The sequence below is a fragment of the Nicotiana tabacum genome, chromosome 22 (assembly GCF_000715075.1).
Source record: "Nicotiana tabacum cultivar K326 chromosome 22, ASM71507v2, whole genome shotgun sequence".
Lineage (NCBI taxonomy): Eukaryota > Viridiplantae > Streptophyta > Magnoliopsida > Solanales > Solanaceae > Nicotiana > Nicotiana tabacum.
The window spans coordinates 168,365,246-168,372,015 of NC_134101.1; positions in this window are offsets into that span (position 1 = coordinate 168,365,246).

Sequence of the window (6,770 nt, forward strand, 5' to 3'; positions counted from 1 at the left end):
CAAATTTGGACATCCTATGAGGATTTTATGGTCATTTTACTAAAAATTGGGTTGCCAAATTTTTCCAGATTAATTACGAAATTGCCATTGCTGCGTATTTAAAAATCTGCACTGTTTTCAAATATTGAAACCAACATATCTCCTTCAATATAAGGTCAAATGGATTTATTCAAGAGTCTAGCTTGACTAGAATTTCAAAAGGAATCCATTGGAGGTATCAAAAGTGAGCTTCGAGATCTTTTGACACAAGAAACGAGGCAGAATAGTGTTAAAATGAGAGTTTTATGCATTTAACATATTTTGAGTTGGGGAGCTCGGAATTGGGCAATTTTTCGAGGCACTTTTCAGCATATGAATTGGGATAAGTATTCTCTACTAGGTTTTGGTTATATTTTATTAATCTATCTTCGATTTTAGCTTTTGGTTGATGAATTTTAAAGAAGAAATTGGGGGTTTTGGCCTAAAGTTTCATAATATGATTTTTTGAGTTTTGAACACCGATGCGGAGTCGAATTTGAGTGAAACTAGTATGGTTGAACTCATAATTGAATGGATTGACGGATATTTTGAGTTTTGTCGGGTTATGAGGTGCGGACCCGAGTTGGGCCTTTTGGATAATTTTGGGCTTTTGATAAAATATTCGACGTTTTCCGATTGTGATTGGTTCCTTTAGCATTATTTGATATATTTGAATTGTTTTTGATTAGTTTTAAGCCATTCGGAGGTTGGAACACGCGTGATGGGATTCTTGGAGCATCACTTGGCTTGCTCGATGTCGGAATTGGCTTGTTTAAGATAAGTAACTCTTCTAAGCTTAATGTTGAGGGTATGAAACCCCAAACTACATGTTATGTGATTGGTATTGAGGTGACGCACATGCTAGGAGACGGGCGTGTGGGCGTGCACCCTGTGAAATGGGACTCTGTTGTTCCCATGGTCCTGTATAGTGGCCCTATTTTGTTGATATTTGTGTTTTCATCATGTGATAAAGTAATTGAGGTGTCAATCATGCTAAATATCATGTTTAAGCTTTATGTTAATATTGTTTGTACCCATAGTAGTTATTTCTTGTTGTCATCTCACTGATTTCCATTGATATTTTGTACTCAGTCATATTCATGCATTCATATCGTATCTTAGTCTAAGCTATTGTTGTTGATGCATCATATCATTGTTATCAGGCTAGTTTCATGACATTTTGATCCCGTGAGCAATACTAGAGAGAGCGACGACTGAGTGAGGCCGAGGGCCTAATTGTGAGGATATAAATATATATATGGATCGGGTTGCACGCCCCAGCGATATATGGAGCGGGATGCACACCGCAACGATATTGGGTCAGGCTACATGCCACAGCGATATAGCGCTTGGGCTGTAGGAGCCCCTGGAGTCTATACACCCCCAGTGAGCGCAATCGACTATATATATATAGATCGGGCTGCACGCCGCAACAATTATTATATGGCACTGAGTGATTTAGTGTGCTGAGTATTGAGCTTAGTAAGAGAGGATGCAAGGTAATGAGATTGGGCACTCTGAGAGTGTGAGTACATATTTTATCTCTGAGATACATGGCATTCACATGCATACATGACATACATGCATAAAGATGCATTCTTCCTCATGCTATATAGTATCACGTCATTCATGACTTATTATATACATTGATATGTGGGTATGGAGAGGCACTTTACACTTGTTATATGGAAAAAAATGAAACATTTTATTTATTGTGGAAAGGATATTTGGAAAATTATAGTTTTCAAACTTACTCGTACTTTTGGCATTTTTGGTAAGAGATCTGGGATTTTCTTTCACTGAGATATTTGAAAAGCATGACTATTTTCTGAAACTGTGAACGAGCTGAGTATTTTACTTTTGAGATATCTCTTTTATTCTTGCATTTATGTTGTTATGACTTGTTGTGGAAATATTGGCTTTGGACGCGATCCTGTGTTAGTTCGTCACTCTTTTCAACCTGAGGTTAGGTTTGTTACTTTTTGAATACATGGAGTCAGTTGTACTCATACTGCACTTCCTACACAGTGCGTGCAGATCCCTGAGATTAGGTTTGTTACTTTTTGATTACATGTGGCAGTGAAACGTCAAATAAGAGACCACTGAATCTGTGTTATCTCAAATGCCAGCTTTTAAGGTATATATGTGCATGAATTTTTAATGGAAAAATGGGGCTTTGGATTTATTTGTTAAAATTAATCTATCATAGCCTAATATAAGAATATGTGTCACGACCCTAAAATCGACCTGGTCGTGATGGCACCTATCGTGAAACTAGGCCGGCCGGCACAACTTCCGAATTAACCATTTAATCAATAACGATCACTTTTAAGCCTTTAATTAATCAGATAACTCATAATGTGAGTCTAAATGAACAGTGCGGAATAAATACACAAGCCCGACATCGGGGTGTCACAAGTCACGAGCACCTACTAAGGTTTGAATATAACAAAGAGTCTAAAAATGTACTAATTACAATCTAAGGAAGATAAGAGGGAGAAAAGCAGTGCTGTGAACGTCGGGCAGCTACCTCGCTAACTTCGATGACTCCGCCACTGAGAAATCAACACCCGCTACCAGGTTCAGAAACGCTTAAATCTGCACACAAGGTGCAGGGAGTAATGTGAGTATGCCAACTCAGTAAGTAATAAAAGCAAATGAAAGCTGAGCAGTAAGAAAACATGTAAGCCACGTCATGACACTACAACAAATGTAGATCATTTCCAAAGCAGTACACCAATCATTTACTTCGTAAATCAAGCTCAGTTTCAGTAAAAATCTTTTAAAACAACTTCCAATAGTTTCAAACGAGTTATAAAACAGTGAGTATAAATGATAAAAAACGTAAACAACCCATCGGGCAAAACATGCATCATAAACCGCCCCTTGGGCATAATATCAATTGAACCAGCCCCTCGGGCTACCTCATAATCACTCGTAATCGGCACCTCGGGCATAACATGAATCAAGAACCGCCCCTCAGGCAAACATGGATCAACAATAGCCCCTCGGGCAATAATAAGAATCAACCATAGCCCCTCGGGCTACATCATATCACTCACACTAGGTACCCGCGCTCACTAGGGGTGTACACACTCCGGGAGGGTCCCCTTACAGCCCAAGCGCAATAACAAGCCATCTCGTGGTATAATCAAATAGGCTCTCGACCTCATATCAAGCCACCTCGTGGCGTAACAAATCAGGACTTCAGCCTCATAATCATGAATCAGTACAACACCGCTGTGGCGCGTAGCTCGATCCCACAGTATCCTCACAACCCAGGCCCTCGGCCTCACTCAGTCACAAATCTCTCAAGCCACTCGGGAAACAGTAAAACATGATGCTTAGCCCAAAATATCATTTAAAATATCAAAATAGAGTAAATATGGCTCAGTTATGAAAATAGTAGAATATGACTAAGTACAAATATGAAGTCAAAACGGTGAGAAATAGTAGTAAAAAATCCCTAAGGGTCCAAAATAGTTGGCACGAGGCCCAAATATGGCATTCAGCCCAAAATATGATGATAGCAAATGGTTTTCAATCAAATACGCAGTTAAATAATCATACATGACGGACTAAGTCACAATCCCCAACGGTGTACGACCCCACGCTCGTCATCTAGCGTGTGCGTCACCTCAAAATAGCACAACGATGTGAAATATGGGGTTTCATACCCTCAGAACAAACATTTACAATCATTACTTACCTTAATCCGGTCCAAACTCTAGCCCGCGATGCCTTTGCCTCTCGATTCGGCCTCTAAATGCTCCAAATCTAGCAAAAAGCAGATTCATACCATCAAAATATGCTAAGGGAACAAAGCCCACTCGAAAATATCCAATTTATACAAAAAATCCCGAAATTGGCCAAACCCGACCCCCTTGCCCACATCTCTCAATCCGATAAAAATCACATCAATAGAATCCTTATCCTCTCACAAGTTCATACATATCAAATATACCAAAATCCAACCACAAATGACCCTTCAAATCCCTAATCGATGGTCCCCAATTTCAAGCCCTAGTTCTTCAATTTTTAACCACAAATTTCCATAAATTTCAAGCCTAATCAGTGAAATAATACCATAGAAACGAGTTTTGGGTCCCAAAACCTTACCTCTACGAAATCCCCTTGAATCACCTCTTCAAATCGCTATCCAAAGATTTCCCCCGAATGAAATATGGTGAAAAACCACTCAAAATTGCGAAGGACCAAATATATATGTTCTGCCCCAGCTAAACCGCTTATGCGGTACAAAATCTCGCACCTGCGGACCCGTACTTACGGTCCCAGGTGCGCTTCTGTGCAAATCACTTAAGCGCCCCAGACCGCACATGCGATCAAACTCCCGCATATGCGCTATCGCAGGTGCGCTCAACCTCCTGCATCTACGGTTCTAGTGCCTCTTGCCCATTTCGGCATATGCGACCCTAATTGCGCTTCTGTGGTACTGCACCTGTGGTCCCCAAGCCGCAGGTGCGATTATGATAGACTTCAGCAGCTTCAACTGCAACTCCCCAACTCCAACTTTTTCGTCAACCATCCGAAATCACCCTGAGGCCCCTGGGACCCCAACCAAAAGTACGGACAAGTCATATACCACTATCCACACTCATACCAATCCCCGAAACACCTAAAACAACATCGAATCAACCAAATGACATCGGATTCAAGCCTAAGGTTCCAAAAACTTTCGAATTTCGTTTTTTATCAAAAAGTCTATCAAACCTCGTCTGAATGACCTGGAATTTTTCACACAAGTCACAAATGACACGATGGACCTACTCCAACTTCTAGAATTCCATTCTGACCCCTATATCAAAATCTCACCTACCAACCGGAAAACGCCAAAACTCCAAATTCGCCAATTCAAGCCTAAATATACTCCGAACCTCCAAAACACATTCCGACCACGCTCCTAAGTCCCAAATCATCTAACGGAGTTAACCAAATCATAAAAATTCAAATCTAAGATCATATACTAACAAGTCAAAACTTGGTCAAACCTTTCAAATTTTAAGCTTCAAATCGAGAACTGTCCTTCCAAATCCATTCCGATTAGCCTGAAAACCAAAACTGACGATTTGCATAAGTCATAATACATCACATGGGGCTAGTCATGCCCAAGAACTGGCGAGCGAAGTGCAAAAGCTCAAAACGACCGGTCAGGTCGTTACATCCTCCCCCACTTAAACATACGTTCGTCCTCGAACATGCCCAGAGTTGTTCCGAAAATCATCAATCACTGAGTAACCTTACCATGCACATACCCGGGGGTGATCCCACGTCACCCTATCTCATATAGGTCCGATAACATAATGCAACAGAAATTTCACAATCCAACCTAGCCCATAAACCTTAGAACCACATTTCCACTTCTGAAATCATCTACAAGATCAAAATCTCACATCTATACTCTGAATGAATCCGAACAAGCTGTAACAAATTATATCTGCAACCCCAGATGCAATCACAAAATATACCGCATAACTCAGACACTTGTAGCGATAACTTCCAATCACGACAGCTACACACAACAACCGAATACCGATAATAAACCTCTTATCAATTCAAGTTTCATTCCAACACTTTCATATATGCCAATGATGAAGAAACACACAGAATCATAATCATTCCTCAGATTAACCATTCATGAAGCTCCCTCTCCTTTGGCAAGAACCATAACAATTTCTAAGCCGAACATCGATATTATCCTTCCAACTTGCTAAAACCGAATCCGTATGTAATTATTATAGATCCTAACAATCTCATCTAATCCGACACAACTACTTTGGTGAAATGACACATCAATACAATCTAAAGCCACCACTGGTGCAATCCGCGCACCAACAAGTAACAATCCGAACACACTCAAATCATGAAAATGACTCAAATGAGAGAGCTGCACCGCAAGCTCACCAGTACCACCACAACACAATGCTGGGAACCCATCACACATCGTAGAACTAGAACAGATGAATTTATCCCACATGATCATACCTCAACATAGCTCCGCTCCAATGCGCAACCTCATCCAAGCACTGATCCACATGAAACACCTAAAGTCACTATGCTCAAATCAACAACCACGCGCAATTTGATGTCTAGAACCAAAGCAAATCGTCATAACCGATACGCCATCCACTGAGCAATACACAATACTTTTCCCACTCGAATTCCACAAAGAGGCCTCAATACAACCGCACCACATGTGCATATAACCAACAAATCCTAACACCTCGCAACACAAAAAGGTAACTCATAGATCTCCCCAGATCACTAGTAAGCTCAATAACGATCAAACCAACACATCCCTCAACAATACAACTCGTAGTCAACCAAGCTGACTCGATGTGGAACACACATCCATATTGGCCTACCAATGAACCCCTTATCAAGGAGTTCCTGAAGCTGTTCCTTCAACTCCTTTAACTCCGCCGGTTCCATATGATACAGTGCTCGACACCAAATCAATATCGAAATCAACAACCCTGTCCGGCGGCATGCCCGGAAGCAGGAAACACACCCGAAAAATCCCTCACCACCGGATCTGAATCAATGGTAGGAGTTTCTACACTGACATCCATCACGAAGGCCAAATAAGAAAGACAACCCTTCCCAACCATCCACTGGGTCTTAAAAAATAAAGCGACCCTAGTGGGAACATAATCCGTCAAACCTCGCCACTCACTCCGTGGCATTCCCGGCATAGCCAGCGTCTTTGTCCTAGCGCAACAGCCTAGAATAAC